This window comes from Apium graveolens, unplaced genomic scaffold (genome assembly GCF_009905375.1).
Source record: "Apium graveolens cultivar Ventura unplaced genomic scaffold, ASM990537v1 ctg5184, whole genome shotgun sequence".
Classification (NCBI taxonomy): domain Eukaryota; kingdom Viridiplantae; phylum Streptophyta; class Magnoliopsida; order Apiales; family Apiaceae; genus Apium; species Apium graveolens.
The window spans coordinates 12,884-35,207 of NW_027418851.1; the positions used below are offsets into that span (position 1 = coordinate 12,884).

The 22,324-nt window shown below is 30.6% G+C and overlaps 1 long non-coding RNA gene across 2 annotated transcripts; it reads right to left on the minus strand.

Moving 5' to 3' along the window:
* Window positions 1–271: 271 nt before the first annotated feature.
* LOC141702467 (uncharacterized) lies at window positions 272–3,189 on the minus strand. 2 transcript variants are annotated; one of them, XR_012567120.1, is made up of 3 exons: window positions 2,422–3,189; window positions 1,162–1,314; window positions 272–953 (listed from the first exon to the last, which is right to left on the minus strand). It is a non-coding gene; the product is annotated as an uncharacterized LOC141702467 (long non-coding RNA). The 2 variants fall into 2 exon arrangements; XR_012567119.1 differs by having other exon boundaries at window positions 450–953; window positions 1,162–1,285.
* Window positions 3,190–22,324: the final 19,135 nt, after the last annotated feature.

The window sequence follows — 22,324 nt, forward strand, 5'->3', positions numbered from 1 at the left end:
ATATTTATACCAAAATCATCAACATATCGGATGATATTTTTATATCACAATTATTAAAACATCACAATACAACATTGTGTATATATCGCAATGATTGAAAATATTAACACAACATTTTGTAAAAGGTAGGGTCACTACAACAAATCTGGCCATTTACGACGGTTTTTTTGAACTGAAATCGTCGTAATTGAGCCATTTACGACAGAAAAAAATTGTCATTTTTGGTCGAGTAGTAAGTTCGTTTTTTCGTCACAAGATAAAATTGCGTCGCAAGTTAGGAAGTAGGGGCCCACATAATCAATAAAATAATAAATCTACTTACGACGGAGTATATTCCGTCGTAAGTTATCAACATATGACGAAAAATAATGTCGTATGTTCTCTTGCTGGACCCATATTTAATGAAATTAAACATAAATTTATGACGCAACTATACGTCATAAGTTAGTAAATTCCGACAGAAAAAATGTCGTATTTTGGGAATTAGGGCCTATTTACGATGGAATTTGCGATGAACAACCGTCGTAAGTTTGTATTTCCAGGTTTAAAAAAAATATCTAGCCGAATTCCGGTCACTTTTCGGCAACCCCAATTCAACTATTTAACCACTAGTATTATCCCAATTCGGGAACATATCAGGGTTCCCTAAATGAATCCTACAATAGGAAACCGCCAATTTCTTTGCTTGCTTAATAACGGAAACCATATCATCCCTCAAATTCTTATCTTTCAAAGATAAAACCTTCTTCCCCTCATCATAAGCATGATGATAACAACCTAAAAAATAACAAAAAGCCGGCAACAAAATTCCCCGATAAGCGATCAATCAAAACCCTCTCCATTATATCACGAGACTATTTCAAGTTCGCGGCCTCGGCGCATTCCACATTGCATAGTATGGACTCAAATAATGAATTCTTCCTTGACTATCCTGATGTTCATCCTATGCATGCCTTCAACAACACAGGCATTAGAAATAAATATTAAAATTAGTTGCATACCAAGTAGTTGGAAAAGAATATATATAAATGCAATTGCAATAAAAATTGGACGGTACAAAAGGAATCGAACCAACTCCAAGAGAAAATAAGTTAACACATACAGTAGAGTGGAGAGGGAGGGTCGACAGAGAAAGAGGGGGAGAGAGAGTTGTCCTGATACCTAAATTTCAAGAGTTATGCTCAGTGATCAGGGATGGCAGAGACTTTCGAACAAATTCCAAATCACCAGTTTTGTTATATATATCTACTATCATTGCACTTAAAAGTGGAGGCTGGCTGCATGGCTGCAGAACAGTTTTCCCCGGATCAGTACCTATAACAACAACAATTAATTAAGCTCAACAAAATGAAGCACAAAAGTATTACAAGCTTAAAGAGAAGCTGGACTAGTTATGCTACAGAATAATATTGCAGGTTTGCCTTATGCATAATTAGGACAGAAGTTAGAGAAAGGAACATGTTCAACAACATGCTTCTAGGGGAGTTGAGCCGGACCTCCTCCGAACCTCAACGTCTGGCTCGAGATAGATGTTCCTTTCTGGTAAAAATGTATCTGGCTCAACTCCCCTAAAAGCATAGATTACGGATAATAAGCGCAGGCTGTAGCTGAACATAATCCTGTACAACTTAGCGCACCTGAACCAAAATTGAACAAAGGGTTTTACGTTGATGACATAATTTCTTAGCCCCGGTTCTAAGAAATTATACCCGGGCTAAGAAATTATACATATATATACAAAAACCTATGAGATTGATTGCTTTTTTGACAAAAGAATTATAATTGGTATTACCATGTTACAGAACATTTAGTACAAAATTAGATACATAATTACAAAATTTAAAATGAAAAAAAAATCAGAATTTGCTTAGTGAGAAGTGAGTATATAAATGGATTATTTGTTATGTAATATATAGATCATAATTCATAAACAAGGCGAGGTCAAGCCAAGTCAAGTTCTAAGTGTAAACGAGTTGTGCTTTAGTATGGCTTCGCTTCAAAATTTGTTTGATCTCGCCTAGTTTGTGAACTCTAGCCAACTTGTGAACATCTCAGCTCTCATATTACAGGTCCATATAGGCTACAACTTATATTTAATGTTCGATAGAGCATTCAGTTACACCAAGTTATTTTTAATGTTAAATAGAGTACTCAAGTGATTTATGTTTTCTGTATGCAAGTGATTCAAAATCTTAAGAAGCAACTAGTTATTGCTTTTACTATGAAGCAAAACTTATTTTCTTGCATAAGCACAAGGCCTTGTTACTAGATTCCGTGTGGATTAAATTTTAAAATAAAATGCAGGTGACATCTAAGAAGAAAAGTATAGCAGGTGAGGCAGGAATGATTTTACAAGAAAAAGTGAAGCAATTGGCTCCTGCAACATAAACTGTAGTGGATAGGTAAACTGTTATTCTATACCTTAATAGGAGAGAGATTTTGACCAATAAAAATGTATCTGGTAAGCCAAACACCAGCTGCAACACTATCTTCCTCAACAATAACCAGATGTTCATCACCATTATTTTAAATTCCCAACCCACCTCTATCTTCCTCAACGATAACCAACTAATTTCACTCTTCACACTCTCAACTCACCCCTTTTCTCTGTTACTTCTGAAGCAACTAATAACAGCAACAACAATGCGCCTTCTTTGAATAAAACTGGTGAATCTTCTTCACCACCCATCACTCTTGTTTCTCAAGACTCTGTTCCTCTTGCAGGTGTCATTCAGTTTGAAAAACCCAGCTTTTCTGCTCGGATTATTTGTTGGCTTCTAGTAAAAGCTGTACTAGATCAGGCCGATTTTGACTAATGGCCAAATGAAGTAAAGTTTGACCATCAGCATCAGCTGACTCAACAGCCTTCCAAGAAGGATCACTTTATCTAATACATCTCTAATTTCATCCATAGCATCATCGATAACAAGTTGAATCAGAGCAGGAGATCCAACAAACATGATTTTTATAGCACTATCAATAAACACTTGTTCGTGCAATTGAAAACTGACTGAAACTAGTAAAGATCTTTCCGCAAGTGGGTTGTCTGATTGGATCGAAAAGTAAATGGGTTGCATCAAATTTTGGTTTTTGTTGATGTATGGGGATTAAGATTGTAGATCTGGGCAGTGAGGCGGAGAGAGAGGAGATGTATGTGTTTATCTTTGTCCAGTGTGCTGTGTTTCTCAATATTATCCAAGGGCTGTAAGTTGATTGCATACTAGCAATCCGTGTTAGACCCGTTCATCAAATAAATAAGTGACACGTACTCTATTATGTAGCTCAGATTACCATCTCCACCAGATACAGGGTAATAAAATTATTAAAAGATAAATTAGCGGAGGTAGAGATTTTGATATCAAAAACTTTAAAATTTCAAGTGATTTTTATTTTATTTTTAAAATTCAATTAATCCTTATATGATTTCTTTATAGGAGTATATATAAAAAGTTAATAAATTAATATAGTATATCCATATAAGAAGATCAACTAATATTTAATTGATCTCCTTATCACGCTAAACTACGATCACGGCTATTTTCTAATTTTTTTTATAATTTTTATTATAAATCTATAATTATTATATATTTACATAAATATATTAAAATTAATATATGATTGAATAAATAAAATTTAAAATTTATTTATATATTAACGCAATTCATGTATTGCACAAGATATAAAATATTATTATTCAATAGTGAGTTTGTGGACTGCTCTTGCAACCTAAAGTTACCACTTACAAGTCACACACAATCAATGGTTGAGTTATAATAGACTAAAGAGAGAAAAATGAAGTAATAAATAATTGAAGAGTTTGTGAATGACTTTTTTAATGATATAACTAATTATTTTAAAAATATTTGTCAACGATTCAACCGTGTGAAGTTTAATAGATATATATATATATATATTAGTGACATAACTAAAGTTACATATGAAAATAAGTTTATTTGGTTTGTCATTTGACTATTACATCTAACTAGTATTTAATCTTGAATTGGTGTTTTAATTATTTTAAAAATATTTTTCAACGATATAACCATATGGATTTTAATAGATATATATTAGTGATATAACCAAAATTTCATATCAAAATAGTTTTATTTGGTTTGCCATTTTAACAGTTAAGCGTTTGAGTAATACCACTAACTAGTGTTTAATCCTAAATTAGTGTTTCGATTATTTAAAAAATATTTTTCAACGATCCAACCGTATGGATGTAAATATATATATATATATATATATCAGTGATATAACCAAAATTTCATATCAAAATAAATTTATTTGGTTTGGCATTTTAACAGTCAAACATCAATTCGACTAGTACAATTAATTAGTGTCTAGTTCTGAATTTGTGTTCCGATTATTTAAAAATATTTTTCATCGATCCAACCGTATGGATAACAATATATATATATATATTAGTGATATAATCAATGTTTCATATTAAATTATTTTATCAAAATATTTAATTTTTTTCTGAAATTCTTGAAATGTCACCCAAAAATATAAATGTTGACATTAATATGGTTGGATCATGAAATAATATTTTTTAAAAATTGAAATTATCAAAAATCATGTGTTAATTTACGACGGAATCCGTCATAAATTGTTATCTGCAAAAAAATTGAGAAAAATTAAATTTACCGCCAAAATTTTTGGAAAAAAATTTAAATTTCCCTCTTTGATAACTTACGACGAATTTTAATTTTCGCCGTGAATTGGATGTTCCAATATTTTCCGTGACAAATATTTCGTCATAAATTTAGATGAAATATTTTTTATATTTATTTCAAGTTAATAGTTTAATAAAAATATTTAACTTACGACGAAATGTTCAAATCGTCGGAACTTCAAATGATTTTTATTTTCCCGCCAAAAAATTGGGAAAAAGTTAAATTTCCCTTTTTGATAACTTACGAAGAATTTTAATTTCCGTCGTAAATTTTAATAAAAATAATTAACTTACGATGAAATGTTTAAATCGTCACAACTTCAAATAATTTTTATTTTTATTTAATCATGTCGTCCAGAATTTTATTAATAAAATACTAAACTTACGACGGTTTTTGGTTTCGTCATAAATAATTACGACGTTTTACTTGTTTCCGTCGTAAGTTTGGCACGCATTTTTTTCCGTCGTAAGTTGGGCGTCGTAATTGGCCTATTTTGTTGTAGTGGGTTTAACAACTTGCTTTGAGTCCAAGATATATTTTTCGACTTCTACTCGTTCCAGGTTTTACAATCAACAAAATCAAAATCTTAATCATTATTCCTAATTCCATCAATGACCTCTTTTACTAGTAAGTGTAAAACTTTACATTTTTTGAAATTTTACTAGTAATTTGTATAGGTCAACTTCGAAATTTGGGGTTGTAAGATCGTGCTTTGTATCACTTGTTTGAAAAGTGAATGGGATTTAACCAAAACTCCGCTAATATTATTAACATAAATTGAAAAATACTTTTATTTCACTGAATAACAAAAGTACAATTATATATTTTGTTACCACAGACCTACATCCTACATCTCTCTCTCTCTCTCAAATTCACTCGGTACATGTTATAAACTTGTTAGGGTGGTGTATTTATATTCCCTCGTAGCATTACCTCAATGCTTGCTTATGTAATCTATCAGCTGTCCCACGTGATTAAATATACATATAATTGTAACAAGCATAACAATTTTAAATATGTGAGATCCTGCATCTACAAGTTTCAATAAAGTCTTTCTTCTTTCTAAGATTTAATTTTATGAACCAGCTAGTCCACCTTGCATATAGTGCCGAAGAATTGACAATAGTATGCAACATTAATCTTCCAATCTTGAATCTTAAGCGTATATAACTGATGCATCCATGGATGGTTTTATTTCTTTCATTCATGTTTCTCCTTCACAATTGTTTTGTTTGACCTAACTAGTTGCTGCTCATGGGATTTCAAGAACTTTGACTATTTTCTGTTTTATTATTTTATCTATATTATTAATATTTCACCGGGAAGAGTTTGAATTCTGACAATCACACATAATGCTAAAAAAACTGGAAGTGGGACTAGAGGAACAATATCTAGTCCTTGGAAATTCTTTGGAAATTCCTTTATCATACATTCTTGCATAATTAATGAATTCTGAATAAAATTTTAGATTGGAAGTGGGACTAGAGGAACAATATCTAGTCCATCTCAAGACATATTACAACCGACTAAGAAACTGGCTAGCTCTATTGGATTAACATATAACAATTAGGTAGGACGATTAGCAACATTTTCATCATATTAAATAAAATTTCAACTAGTTAGGATAATTAACTAGTCGTTCATGAGAACATATGCAACTAAGCAGATTCAGCTTGTTCGTATAAAATTTTAATATTGTACCAACTGTAGAAAATCGTGGCTACGTGGGTAACGAGTAAAATAAATTTTTTTCAATTTTCGGCCAAAAGAGAAATATAAAATCTGAATCGAGTGATCTTGGTATCGAAAAAATCGATAGCCTCTCATCAATATTTCATATTAATAAACCGGTCCACCCAAAGGTGCCTCTGTATATATATCTTATCAAATTCTTACATAGAATTTAATTTAAAATACCAATATCGAATTGATATCCTAACTATGATTTCAACATTTGACAAACAATCTAATCTTGAATTGAAGAAAAAAATTCACGAAGAATCCGTGGATATGAAATACTTCATGTTTTCAACAATTTGTCAATTATTAACGAGCTCGACTTCGAAGTGTAAGTATAAAAGAAAGAATTGAATGTAAATATTCTATAAGGAATATTTGTCAGTTAATTAAGAAAATATTTAAAATAAATTCCTTGAACAATTGAAAGAGAGTATAAATCGGTGTGAGCCTGAATAAGATAATCACAATTTTGAATAGAACTTCGTGGATCAAATAAAAGAATTGGAAAAGTCCTGGTTCATATAATTTTTTTAAAGTCATTGGTAATATCAGAAGTTCAAGGTAGATAACTAAAAGGATTTCTTGATGTGACTTATCAAGGAAATATGAATGATACAAAGTTTTAAGGGTGTAGCTTGACGAGGAGTAAATGACAAAATAAATCACCGATTATCCTAAATCTCACAATTACCCATTTGAGGATGATCCCACCTCCTCGCCTTCATAGTTACATATTCCAACTAGTGTGTCTCTTAACATCATTTAAGTCACTCATTAATTCGGTATCACAATTACATATATTATTCCAGTAATTTTTCTCGAAGACCTTACTCCATATTATTTTAAAGGCATATGTTAAGCCGATAGGGTCCAACTACATGCATTCGTCACAAATTACAAGTGGCCAGTTCCTTTTGGGAACAGATCAAAGAGATCTCTCATGGATCTTAATGTAGTCCATAAGTTCAGGGCCATGTGTGTGTAAGTAAACATATGCTACCAAATTGATAGAGGTTTACGAATATATATCTGTAATCTCTAATAACAATTCTGCCGAAATTTTTTACTTTAGAGTCACTAGTCTCTCCATTTAGTAGGTTTCAAGATTGAACCATCATTCATTATAGTCCTATGCAATTCCATTGCGGATATATCAACGATTTTATAAAGTCATCGATCTCCGGGTTGACCCATCATGGTCTAACGTATGAAGCATACTCATAATATCATGATATAGCTTGCTCGTCTTACGATAACGTCCTCATACAGAGTGGAACTCTTTTTTAAGGGTAATAAAATCATCAAGGGTGTAGTGGATACTATATTTGGCGAATATAATGTTTATAGGGTATTGGATCCTAATAAGAAAATAATACATCTAAATATAATTCGTAACTTATTAACCCATTAACCTTAAATCTGTAATCATAATGAGACTTCATGGTTCTCACGGGTAAAATCCCGAATTTTTGACATCAGTAAAAGACCTTTATGAATAGTAACCTTGCAGTTCAATAAAAACTTTTACGAAAACACCTATATATGAGCTTTTAAAATAAAATTTCTAGTTGATAGTGTGATTTTACGTACCAAATGAGTGTATGTAAAAGCCCTTCGTTTTCGGAGAAAACGAACTTTATAATCTTACGGACTATCGAGGAATACGAGAATCACATTACGATCAAGAATTTAGAATTCTAAAAATGAAAATCCAAGTATAAGGTTTCAAAGCATAAATGATTTATAAGAAAGGATTTACCCAACGAATAGATTACGAAGATTTACCACAAAAATGAATAAGCGACCAAGCGAATCCGTAAGTGAATGAATGAACCAACTAAGGCCATACAAATCCCATGCAAAAATATGCCAACCAAATTAGTACAAGGAGAAACCAAATTGGTTGATCAATTTGAACGAAGTTCGAAATATGGTTCCTTAAAACAAGAATTCTTGTTATTCATCATTAAAAGTTTGACAAATCCATGTACTAGCCAATGGCTAGCCTTAGAAAATAGATGCATCTTCAATTATTAAACATATATACATATAACATATCACACATATCACTGAATACTTCTAAAGGAATCCAATCCAAGCAACGCGCTCTCTCTCTCTCTCTCTCTCTCTCTCTCTCTTCAAGTACACAATGCTGATTTTCAAGAACACCACGGAAAGAAGAATTCAAATCTCATGTTCTACTGATTCATAAATCATCAAATTTTAACCAAATCTCCTCCATATAATGGGTAAGCTACTTACCAAATTTGGAGCCCATCAATGAAGTTTTCAATTTTATAAAAATGATTTAAGTTGAGGATAAATAGTAACTCCGAAAATTACTAACTTGTTTTCTTGATTTTTCATGGAAGTTTAAGTCTCCTAAAGCTAGACCAAGGCTTCATCAAGGATATTAGGACTTAATCAAGTATTATAAAGCTTCAAGGAAGGTATAAACATCATCAACCCTTTGATTTGCTTGAGTTATAAGATTGAGTATGAGTTATGTTTAAGTAAATGCTGATTGATTGAGTTTGGATTGTAAAAAGTTAGGTTTTAATGGTTGATTGTTATGGATTTATGTAAGTGATTATTTTATATAGTTTAGGGAATGATCTTGCAAGAAATATGAAATAATTGGTGTTTGAGTTGTTGCCAATGAAATTAACGTAATTAAAATCGGGAATCATTGCGCGTATAGCCGTCGTAATGTCTGTTTATATTTATGACTGTTTTAAACAATAAATACAACTATAAATTTAATGTTTTTATACACCACTAGACATGGATTTAAATTTCTTGTGTTTTAGTATGTAAACATATAAAAATCGTGCTGAGAAGATTTACGGATTAGGAGAAAAGTTCGGTTTAGTGAACGTAATCGAGAAAAGCAAATTGCTACCTAGTTTTGACTTTAAGGGTATAATTGAGGCCTTTAACCATTTTTTAAAATCATGAAACTTGCTCAGTAGCTTAGTTATATAATGGGAAAGCACTCTTTAAATATTTAGTTAAAGATGTTAATTTTTTTATTTTATAAAATGTCGGAGCCGAGGTCACGCAAGGAGTTATCACCAAGAACACCTACTACCATTAAACCGTCACTTCAGGATTTTCACCCCTGCTACCAGAAAACCATTTTCAATTATTTGGTTCTAAATTTTGTCTAGATCATGCACGAGAAAATGGTACATCAATTCAGTTAACGGTTTGAGAGAAATCAATGTTTAAGTGAAAGCAGTATGAATAGTAAAACTCTGTAGTTGACCGAACATTTAAAATGCTTTTGACCTATTTAAATTCATTTTATCAAAATGAAACTTTTATGATATATATTAAAAACACTCCAGAATCTACTCGATGTGGTTTCGTAATAAAATATTAATTTTTGATTTATTTAAAATTTTAGAGTGCGATTCGCATAATAGTAACATTGGGTAAAGTCAACTCTTTAAGACCACTTTGACCGTCCGTTTCGAACAAGGATTGATACTTATTTCGATTCGATAGATTATTGAAAATTATGAAGTATTGTACTTATTAGAAATATTAGTCCATACATTCTTGTTAATAAATTCCTTATATGGTTACTATTCGGTGGATTGATACTTATATGATTTCTTTATAGGAGTATATATAAAAAGTTAATAAATTAATATAGTATATCCATATAAGAAGATCAACTAATATTTAATTGATCTCCTTATCACGCTAAACTACGATCACGGCTATTTTCTATTTTTTTTATAATTTTTATTATAAATCTATAATTATTATATATTTACATAAATATATTAAAATTAATATATGATTGAATAAATAAAATTTAAAATTTATTTATATATTAACGCAATTCATGTATTGCACAAGATATAAAATATTATTATTCAATAGTGAGTTTGTGGAGTGCTCTTGCAACCTAAAGTTACCACTTACAAGTCACACACAATCAATGGTTGTGTTATAATAGACTAAAGAGAGAAAAATGAAGTAATAAATAATTGAAGAGTTTGTGAATGACTTTTTTAATGATATAACTAATTATTTTAAAAATATTTGTCAACGATTCAACCGTGTGAAGTTTAATAGATATATATATATATATATATATATATATATATTAGTGACATAACTAAAGTTACATATGAAAATAATTTTATTTGGTTTGTCATTTGACTATTACATCTAACTAATATTTAATCCTGAATTGGTGTTTTGATTATTTTAAAAATATTTTTCAACGATACAACCATATGGATTTTAATAGATATATATTAGTGATATAACCAAAATTTCATATCAAAATAGTTTTATTTGGTTTGCCATTTTAACAGTTAAGCGTTTGAGTAGTACCACTAACTAGTGTTTAATCCTAAATTAGTGTTTCAATTATTTACAAAATATTTTTCAACGATCCAACCGTATGGATGTAAATATATATATATATATATATATATATATATATATATATATATATATATATATATATATATATATATTAGTGATATAACCAAAATTTCATATCAAAATAAATTTATTAGGTTTGGCATTTTAACAGTCAAACATCAATTCAACTAGTAGAACTAATTAGTGTCTAGTTCTGAATTTGTGTTTCGATTATTTAAAAATATTTTTCATCGATCCAACCATATGGATAACAATATATATATATATATATATATATATATTAGTGATATAATCAATATTTCATATTAAATTATTTTATCAAAATATTTAATTTTTTTCTGAAATTCTTGAAATGTCACCCAAAAATATAAATGTTGACATTAATATGGTTGGATCATGAAATAATATTTTTTAAAAATTGAAATTATCAAAAATCATGTGTTAATTTACGACGGAATCCGTCATAAATTGTTATCTGCAAAAAAATTGAGAAAAGTCAAATTTACCGCCAAAATTTTGGGAAAAAATTTAAATTTCCCTCTTTGATAACTTACGACGAATTTTAATTTTCGCCGTGAATTGGATGTTCCAATATTTTCCGTGACAAATATTTCATCATAAATTTAGATGAAATATTTTTTTATATTTATTTCAAGTTAAAAGTTTAATAAAAATATTTAACATACGACGAAATGTTCAAATCGTCGGAACTTCAAATGATTTTTATTTTCCCGCCAAAAAATTGGGAAAAAGTTAAATTTCCCTTTTTGATAACCTACGACGAATTTTAATTTCCGTCGTAAATTTTAATAAAAATAATTAACTTACGATGAAATGTTTAAATCGTCGTAACTTCAAATAATTTTTATTTTTGTTTAATCATGTCGTCCAGAATTTTATTAATAAAATACTAAACTTACGACGGTTTTTGGTTTCGTCATAAATAATTACGACGTTTTACTTATTTCCGTCGTAAGTTTGGCACGCATTTTTTTCCGTCGTAATTGGCCTATTTTGTTGTAGTGGGTTTAACAACTTTCTTTGAGTCCAAGATATGTTTTTCGACTTCTACTCGTTCGAGGTTTTACAATCAACAAAATCATAATCTTAATCATTATTCCTAATTCCATCAATGACCTATTTTACTAGTAAGTGTAAAACTTTACATTTTTTGAAATTTTACTAGTAATTTGTATAGGTCAACTTCGAAATTTGGGGTTGTAAGATCGTGCTTTGTATCACTTGTTTGAAAAGTGAATGGGATTTAACCAAAACTTCGCTAATATTATTAACATAAATTGAAAAATACTTTTATTTCACTGAATAACAAAAGTACAATTATATATTTTGTTACCACAGACCTACATCCTACATCTCTCTCTCTCTCTCTTAAATTCACTCGGTACATGTTATAAACTTGTTAGGGTGGTGTATTTATATTCCCTCGTAGCATTTCCTCAATGCTTGCTTATGTAATCTATCAGCTGTCCCAGGTGATTAAATATACATATAATTGTAACAAGCATAACAATTTTAAATATGTGAGATCCGGCATCTACAAGTTTCAATAAAGTCTTTCTTCTTTCTAAGATTTAATTTTATGAACCAGCTAGTCCACCTTGCATATAGTGCCGAAGAATTGACAATAGTATGCAACATTAATCTTCCAATCTTGAATCTTAAGCGTATATAACTGCTGCATCCATGCATGGTTTTATTTCTTTCATTCATGTTTCTCCTTCACAATTGTTTTGTTTGACCTAACTAGTTGCTGCTCATGGGATTTCAAGAACTTTGACTATTTTCTGTTTTATTATTTTATCTATATTATTAATATTTCACCGGGAAGAGTTTGAATTCTGACAATCACACATAATGCTAAAAAAACTGGAAGTGGGACTAGAGGAACAATATCTAGTCCTTGGAAATTCTTTGGAAATTCCTTTATCATACATTCTTGCATATTTAATGAATTCTGAATAAAATTTTAGATTGGAAGTGGGACTAGAGGAACAATATCTAGTCCATCTCAAGACATATTACAACCGACTAAGAAACTGGCTAGCTCAATTGGATTAACATATAACAATTAGGTAGGACGATTAGCAACATTTTCATCATATTAAATAAAATTTCAACTAGTTAGGATAATTAACTAGTCGTTCATGAGAACATATGCAACTAAGCAGATTCAGCTTGTTCGTATAAAATTTTAATATTGTACCAACTGTAGAAAATCGTGGCTACGTGGGTAACGAGTAAAATAAATTTTTTTCAATTTTCGGCCAAAAGAGAAATATAAAATCTGAATCGAGTGATCTTGGTATCGAAAAAATCGATAGCCTCTCATCAATATTTCATATTAATAAACCGGTCCACCCAAAGGTGCCTCTGTATATATATCTTATCAGATTCTTACATAGAATTTAATTTAAAATACCAATATCGATTTGATATCCTAACTATGATTTCAACATTTGACAAACAATCTAATCTTGAATTGAAGAAAAAAATTCACGAAGAATCCGTGGATATGAAATACTTCATGTTTTCAACAATTTGTCAATTATTAACGAGCTCGACTTCGAAGTGTAAGTATAAAAGAAAGAATTGAATGTAAATATTCTATAAGGAATATTTGTCAGTTAATTAAGAAAATATTTAAAATAAATTCTTTGAACAATTGAAAGAGAGTATAAATCGGTGTGAGCCTGAATAAGATAATCACAATTTTGAATAGAACTTCGTGGATCAAATAAAAGAATTGGAAAAGTCCTGGTTCATATAATTTTTTTAAAGTCATTGGTAATATCAGAAGTTCAAGGTAGATAACTAAAAGGATTTCTTGATGTGACTTATCAAGGAAATATGAATGATACAAAGTTTTAAGGGTGTAGCTTGACGAGGAGTAAATGACAAAATAAATCACCGATTATCCTAAATCTCACAATTACCCATTTGAGGATGATCCCACCTCCTCGCCTTCATAGTTACATATTCCAACTAGTGTGTCTCTTAACATCATTTAAGTCACTCATTAATTCGGTATCACAATTACATATATTATTCCAGTAATTTTCCTCGAAGACCTTACTCCACATTATTTTAAAGGCATATGTTAAGCCGATAGGGTCCAACTACATGCATTCGTCACAAATTACAAGTGGCCAGTTCCTTTTGGGAACAGATCAAAGAGATCTCTCATGGATCTTAATGTAGTCCATAAGTTCAGGGCCATGTGTGTGTAAGTAAACATATGCTACCAAATTGATAGAGGTTTACGAATATATATCTGTAATCTCTAATAACAATTCTGCCGAATTTTTTTACTTTAGAGTCACTAGTCTCTCCATTTAGTAGGTTTCAAGATTGAACCATCATTCATTGTAGTCCTATGCAATTCCATTGCGGATATATCATCGATTTTATAAAGTCATCGATCTCCGGGTTGACCCATCATGGTCTAACGTATGAAGCATACTCATAATATCATGATATAGCTTGCTCGTCTTACGATTACATCCTCATACAGAGTGGAACTCTTTTTTAAGGGTAATAAAATCATCAAGGGTGTAGTGGATACTATATTTGGCGAATATAATGTTTATAGGGTATTGGATCCTTATAAGAAAATAATACATCTAAATATAATCCGTAACTTATTAACCCATTAACCTTAAATCTGTAATCATAATGAGACTTCATGGTTCTCACGTGTAAAATCCCGAATTTTTGACATCGGTAAAAGACCTTTATGAATAGTAACCTTGCAGTTCAAAAAAAACTTTTACGAAAACACCTATATATGAGCTTTTAAAATAAAATTTCTAGTTGATAGTGTGATTTTACGTACCAAATGAGTGTATGTAAAAGCCCTTCGTTTTCGGAGAAAATGAACTTTATAATCTTACGGACTATCGAGGAATACGAGAATCACATTACGATCAAGAATTTAGAATTCTAAAAATGAAAATCCAAGTATAAGGTTTCAAAGCATAAATTATTTATAAGAAAGGATTTACACAACGAATAGATTACGAAGATTTACCACAAAAATGAATAAGCGACCAAGCGAATCCGTAAGTGAATGAATGAACCAACTAAGGCCATACAAATCCCATGCAAAAATATGCCTACCAAATTAGTACAAGGAGAAACCAAATTGGTTGATCAATTTGAACGAAGTTCGAAATATGGTTCCTTAAAACAAGGATTCTTGTTATTCATCATTAAAAGTTTGACAAATCCATGTACTAGCCAATGGCTAGCCTTAGAAAATAGATGCTTCTTCAATTATTAAACATACATACATATTACATATCACACATATCACTGAATACTTCTAAAGGAATCCAATCCAAGCAACGCGCTCTCTCTCTCTCTCTCTCTCTCCAAGAACACAATGCTGATTTTCAAGAACACCACGGAAAGAAGAATTCAAATCTCATGTTCTACTGATTCATAAATCATCAAATTTTAACCAAATCTCCTCCATATTATGGGTAAGCTACTTACCAAATTTGGAGCCCATCAATGAAGTTTTCAATTTTATAAAAATGATTTAAGTTGAGGATAAATAGTAACTCCGAAAATTACTAACTTGTTTTCTTGATTTTTCATGGAAGTTTAAGTCTCCTAAAGCTAGACCAAGGCTTCATCAAGGATATTAGGACTTAATCAAGTATTATAAAGCTTCAAGGAAGGTATAAACATCATCAACCCTTTGATTTGCTTGAGTTATAAGATTGAGTATGAGTTATGTTTAAGTAAATGCTGATTGATTGAGTTTGGATTGTAAAAGTTAGGTTTTAATGGTTGATTGTTATGGATTTATGTAAGTGATTATTTCATATATTTTAGGGAATGATCTTGCAAGAAATATGAAATAATTGGTGTTTGAGTTGTTGCCAATGAAATTAACGTAATTAAAATCGGGAATCATTGCGCGTATAGCCGTCGTAATGTCTGTTTATATTTATGACTGTTTTAAACAATAAATACAACTATAAATTTAATGTTTTTATACACCACTAGACATGGATTTAAATTTCTTGTTTTTTAGTATGTAAACATATAAAAATCGTGCTGAGAAGATTTACGGATTAGGAGAAAAGTTCGGTTTAGTGAACGTAATCGAGAAAAGCAAATTGCTACCTAGTTTTGACTTTAAGGGTATAATTGAGGCCTTTAACCATTTTTTAAAATCATGAAACTTGCTCAGTAGCTTAGTTATATAATGGGAAAGCACTCTTTAAATATTTAGTTAAAGATGTTAATTTTTTGATATTATAAAAATGTCGGAGCCGAGGTCACGCAAGGAGTTATCACCAAGAACACTTACTACCATTAAACCGTCACTTCAGGATTTTCACCCCTGCTACCAGAAAACCATTTTTAATTATTTGGTTCTAAATTTTGTCTAGATCATGCACGAGAAAATGGTACATCAATTCAGTTAACGGTTTGAGAGAAATCAATGTTTTAGTGAAAGCAGTATGAATAGTAAAACTCTGTAGTTGACCGAACATTTAAAATGCTTTTGACCTATTTAAATTCATTTTATCAAAATGAAACTTTATGATAAATATTAAAAACACTCCAGAATCTACTCGATGTGGTTTCGTAATAAAATATTAATTTTTGATTTATTTAAAATTTTAGAGTGCGATTCACATAATAGTAACATTGGGTAAAGTCAACTCTTGAAGACCACTTTGACCGTCCGTTTCGAACAAGGATTGATACTTATTTCGATTCGGTAGATTATTGAAAATTATGAAGTATTGTACTTATTAGAAATATTAGTCCATACATTCTTGTTAATAAATTCCTTATATGGTTACTATTCGGTGGATTGATACTTATATGATATCTTTATAGGAGTATATATAAAAAGTTAATAAATTAATATAGTATATCCATATAAGATGATCAACTAATATTTAATTGATCTCCTTATCACGCTAAACTACGATCACGGCTATTTTCTAATTTTTTTATAATTTTTATTATAAATCTATAATTATTATATATTTACATAAATATATTAAAATTAATATATGATTGAATAAATAAAATTTAAAATTTATTTATATATTAACGCAATTCATGTATTGCACAAGATATAAAATATTATTATTCAATAGTGAGTTTATGGAGTGCTCTTGCAACCTAAAGTTACCACTTACAAGTCACACACAATCAATGGTTGAGTTATAATAGACTAAAGAGAGAAAAATGAAGTAATAAATAATTGAAGAGTTTGTGAATGACTTTTTTAATGATATAACTAATTATTTTAAAAATATTTGTCAACGATTCAACCGTGTGAAGTTTAATAGATATATATATATATATATATATATATATATATTAGTGACATAACTAAAGTTACATATGAAAATAATTTTATTTGGTTTGTCATTTGACTATTACATCTAACTAGTATTTAATCTTGAATTGGTGTTTTGATTATTTTAAAAATATTTTTCAACGATACAACCATATGGATTTTAATAGATATATATTAGTGATATAACCAAAATTTCATATCAAAATAGCTTTATTTGGTTTGCCATTTTAACAGTTAAGCGTTTGAGTAGTACCACTAACTAGTGTTTAATCCTAAATTAGTGTTTCGATTATTTAAAAAATATTTTTCAATGATCCAACTGTATGGATGTAAATATATATATATATATATATATATATATATATATATATATTAGTGATATAACCAAAATTTCATATCAAAATAAATTTATTAGGTTTGGCATTTTAACAGTCAAACATCAATTCGACTAGTAGAACTAATTAGTGTCTAGTTCTGAATTTGTGTTCCGATTATTTAAAAATATTTTTCATCGATCCAACCGTATGAATAACAATATATATATATATATATGTATTAGTGATATAATCAATATTTCATATTAAATTATTTTATCAAAATATTTAATTTTTTTCTGAAATTTCTTGAAATGTCACCCAAAAATATAAATGTTGACATTAATATGGTTGGATCATGAAATAATATTTTTTAAAAATTGAAATTATCAAAAATCATGTGTTAATTTACGACGGAATCCGTCATAAATTGTTATCTACAAAAAAATTGAGAAAAGTCAAATTTACCGCCAAAATTTTGGGAAAAAATTTAAATTTCCCTCTTTGATAACTTACGACGAATTTTAATTTTCGCCGTGAATTGGATGTTCCAATATTTTCCGTAACAAATATTTCGTCATAAATTTAGATGAAATAATTTTTATATTTATTTCAAGTTAAAAGTTTAATAAAAATATTTAACTTACGACGAAATGTTCAAATCGTCGGAACTTCAAATGACTTTTATTTTCCCGCCAAAAAATTGGGAAAAAGTTAAATTTCCCTTTTTGATAACCTACGACGAATTTTAATTTCCGTCGTAAATTTTAATAAAAATAATTAACTTACGACGAAATGTTTAAATCATCGCAACTTCAAATAATTTTTATTTTTGTTTAATCATGTCGTCCAGATTTTTATTAATAAAATACTAAACTTACGACGGTTTTTGGTTTCGTCATAAATAATTACGACGTTTTACTTGTTTCCGTCGTAAGTTTGGCACGCATTTTTTTCCGTCGTAAGTTGGGCGTCGTAATTGGCCTATTTTGTTGTAGTGGATTTAACAACTTGCTTTGAGTCCAAGATATGTTTTTCGACTTCTACTCGTTCGAGGTTTTACAATCAACAAAATCATAATCTTAATCATTATTCCTAATTCCATCAATGACCTATTTTACTAGTAAGTGTAAAACTTTACATTTTTTGAAATTTTACTAGTAATTTGTATAGGTCAACTTCGAAATTTGGGGTTGTAAGATCGTACTTTGTATCACTTGTTTGAAAAGTGAATGAGATTTAACCAAAACTCCGCTAATATTATTAACATAAATTGAAAAATACTTTTATTTCACTGAATAACAAAAGTACAATTATATATTTTGTTACCACATACCTACATCCTACATCTCTCTCTCTCTCTCAAATTCACTCGGTACATGTTATAAACTTGTTAGGGTGGTGTATTTACATTCCCTCATAGCATTACCTCAATGCTTGCTTATGTAATCTATCAGTTGTCCTTCACAATTGTCTTGTTTGACCTAACTAGTTGCTGCTCATGGGATTTCAAGAACTTTGACTATTTTCTGTTTTATTATTTTATCTATATTATTAATATTTCACGGGGAAGAGTTTGAATTCTGACAATCACACATAATGCTAAAAAAACTGCTTCTTCATCGAGAAAAGCTAGCTAAATGTAGCAAAATAATTTTATTATAATGATTGATACGCGAATGCCTCTGTGTGTTTGGTTAGATTTGTCATCATGTGCTCACTCAGATTCATACGTTTCATGGTCTTCCATCATGTTCGAGGAGAACACTTGATGCTCTCAGCTCTACTCTCAATCCTCATAAGAAATGTACATGATACTAAATTATGGTAAGAGGATAAATGCGGACAATAAAGTCTGTGGATAAAATTTAATTACTTGATACATTATTTGTCTTCTCCCAAAAAAAACTCAATTTTCAGTACATTCTTAGTGGTACCATAAGCGCAATAGGTTTTTCTTAACCTTGAATTGTGTAACATTCTGGTGAGCAAATTTTTGAGGCAGAAGTGCATTTTCGAGTGTGTTAGTAACATGAGGTCTAAATTATTAATTGATTGGTAAAATATTACAAATGTTAAAATCGACAATATCTCGACAATATCTGGGAGGAACTAATCATATACCTTTTCATACATTTCAAGATTTGTCTCTTTCATGTTAGGTGCACTTGTGACCAAAGGGTGATAATTAAATTTATTATTTGGCCTCGAAATTTAATAAATATCCTAAAATTAAATAATGGAAAAATAGCAAGGAAGCATAACATATATTCCAACTTTTTTTGGATTAAGATCAAGAAAGCCAGCATAAGATGATTGGTAATTTATTTGTGAATGGTTTGTTACAGATGTCTAGTAGACTATGTAGTGAAATATAATAACATATGATATTTTTTAATATGACCCATTTTAAAAAGTGATTTACAAATTTGTTCAACTTTTAATATTAATTATAAAAATATCCTAAAATTCATTTTTTTCATAATTTAAATGTAATCATGATTTACTTTTACTTGCACGCATTTTAAGATTTTTTTTATCAAATCTCTTATAAATCATTTAATCAATCAATCAATCAATGGTACCCAATAATACCTCCTATGACAGTGTCTGAGGTGGGTATATAGTACGCAACATTACCCTCATTCCAAAAAATAAAGAGGCTATTTCCTCAAAAGACCCACGCCTTGTGTGTGTGCACAAATATGTGTGTCATAGGTAAGCAATGATCCATAAACATAAGTATAATAAGCGAGGCAACGATAAACAATGATACAATACCTCATCCCATGACCTTCTTCACATGGGACTTACTATAAAAAGTTTCGTTTATTGGTTCATGGTCGTAAGCCCCCTTCTATTTCTCATTTTGCACTCCTTTTGATGCCTCAAACTTAATATTTCCCTTGGAGATCACTCTCCAAACTAAATATTTGAATTACCACAAACCTGTCCAAAAAAAACTAAAACAGCACACAACTCATCTACCATATCATATAATTAGTCATATAGCTTTAAAAAGGGACATTGTAGCACCTACACGAGTAACTAAGACTATTAATAACTATGAGAACAAACTACCAATCTTATTAAGTCTAAGTACTAGACAAAGAAAATTATAACAAGGTATCAAAAAGTGCACTAAATTACAAACTACACATGCAAACTAGGAAAGTCCAAACTAATCTGCCACCCTAATCCTCCTGTGCCAAAATCTCCTATCCGAGGTCATGTCATAACTGAGGTTTAGGGCCTTTAAGTCCAGCGTGATTAGATCAGACCAAGTCCTCCTTGGCCTCCCTCTCCTTCTCGATCCCGATACCACTAAGTCCTCCACCCTGCGCACTGGAGCAGCTACCCTTCTTCGCCTAATATGCCCAAACCAACGCAGTCGGCCTTCACTCACTTTTTCTGCAATAGGCGCAACTCGTAATTTAATCCTGAAAAAACTATTTGACAATCTATTCAATATGGTACGTCCACAAATCCACCTTAACATTCTCATTTCCGCCACCTCTAAACTACACTCTTGAGCCTTTTTCAATGCCCAACACTCCTACCCTTATAACAAGGCTGGTCTGATCGCTACCCTATAAAATTTTCCGTTTACTCTGAAACAAACCCTCCTACCACACAATACTCCTGTAGCAGCCCTCCATTTTAGCCATCCTGATTTGATACAATGTGTAACATCCATATCTATCCCCCTTTCTTATGCAAAATGGAACCCAAATACCTGAAATTATCTTTGGGGTAGTACTTGATCGTCCATCAGAACATCCACCCCCCATCATTCGGTTGATTACTAAAGTTACACCACAAATATTCCGTCTTAGACCTACTAACCCGCAATGCATTAGAATCCAATATAAACCTCCATCGCTCTAATGTTACATTAACTGCAACCCTTGTCTCCTTAATTATGACTATATCATCCGCGAATAACATACACCAAGGTACAATATCCTGAATTCCCCTAGTTAGAACATCCATTATATCTGCGAAAAGAAATGGGCTTAGCGAGGATCCTTGGTGAAGTCCTATTCCTACCAGAAAATAATGTGTATCCCCAACCGATGTTCGAACACACATCCTTACGTGAAAATACATCTCTTTTATCGCCCTCAAATATATCCATTGCACCCCTCTAGCCACCAAACTTTCCTAAATTACCTCACGCGGAACACTATCATATGCTTTCTCCAAATCTATGAACACCACGTGTAAGTCTTTACTATGTATACAATATTTCTCCATCAACTGTCTAAGAAGGTGAATTGCTTCCAAGGTCGACCTGCCCGACATAAAGTGAAATTGATTTTATGACACTTCCACCTTACTTCTTAAGCTATTTTCAATCACTCTTTCCCATAATTTCATAGTATGACATAAAAGTTTAATACCACGATAATTGCTACAGTCTTGTGCATCTCCCTTATTTTTATAAATCGTCACTACCATGCTAAGCCTCCATTCCTGTGGTATGTCACTAGTCCGAAGTATATTGTCGAATAACCTCGTTAGCCATTGCTCTCCCTCTTCACCCAAACACAACCATACCTTTATAGGTATTTAATCCGGCCCCGTAGCTTTAGCTCTCCCCATCTCATGTAATGCTCCCTTAACTTCGGCTCTGCTCATAGAAGGCTGAAAACCGAAGTCAAAGCTAGACTCACTATCTGCTCCTATCTCCCTAACACCGATTCTCTCCTTATTAAATAACTCCCTAAAATAGTTATGGCATCTGTTCCGAATATCCGTATCATTCACTAGAACAAGTCCATTGACATCCTTTATACACTTAACAAAACCTAAATCTCTTCTCCTCCTTT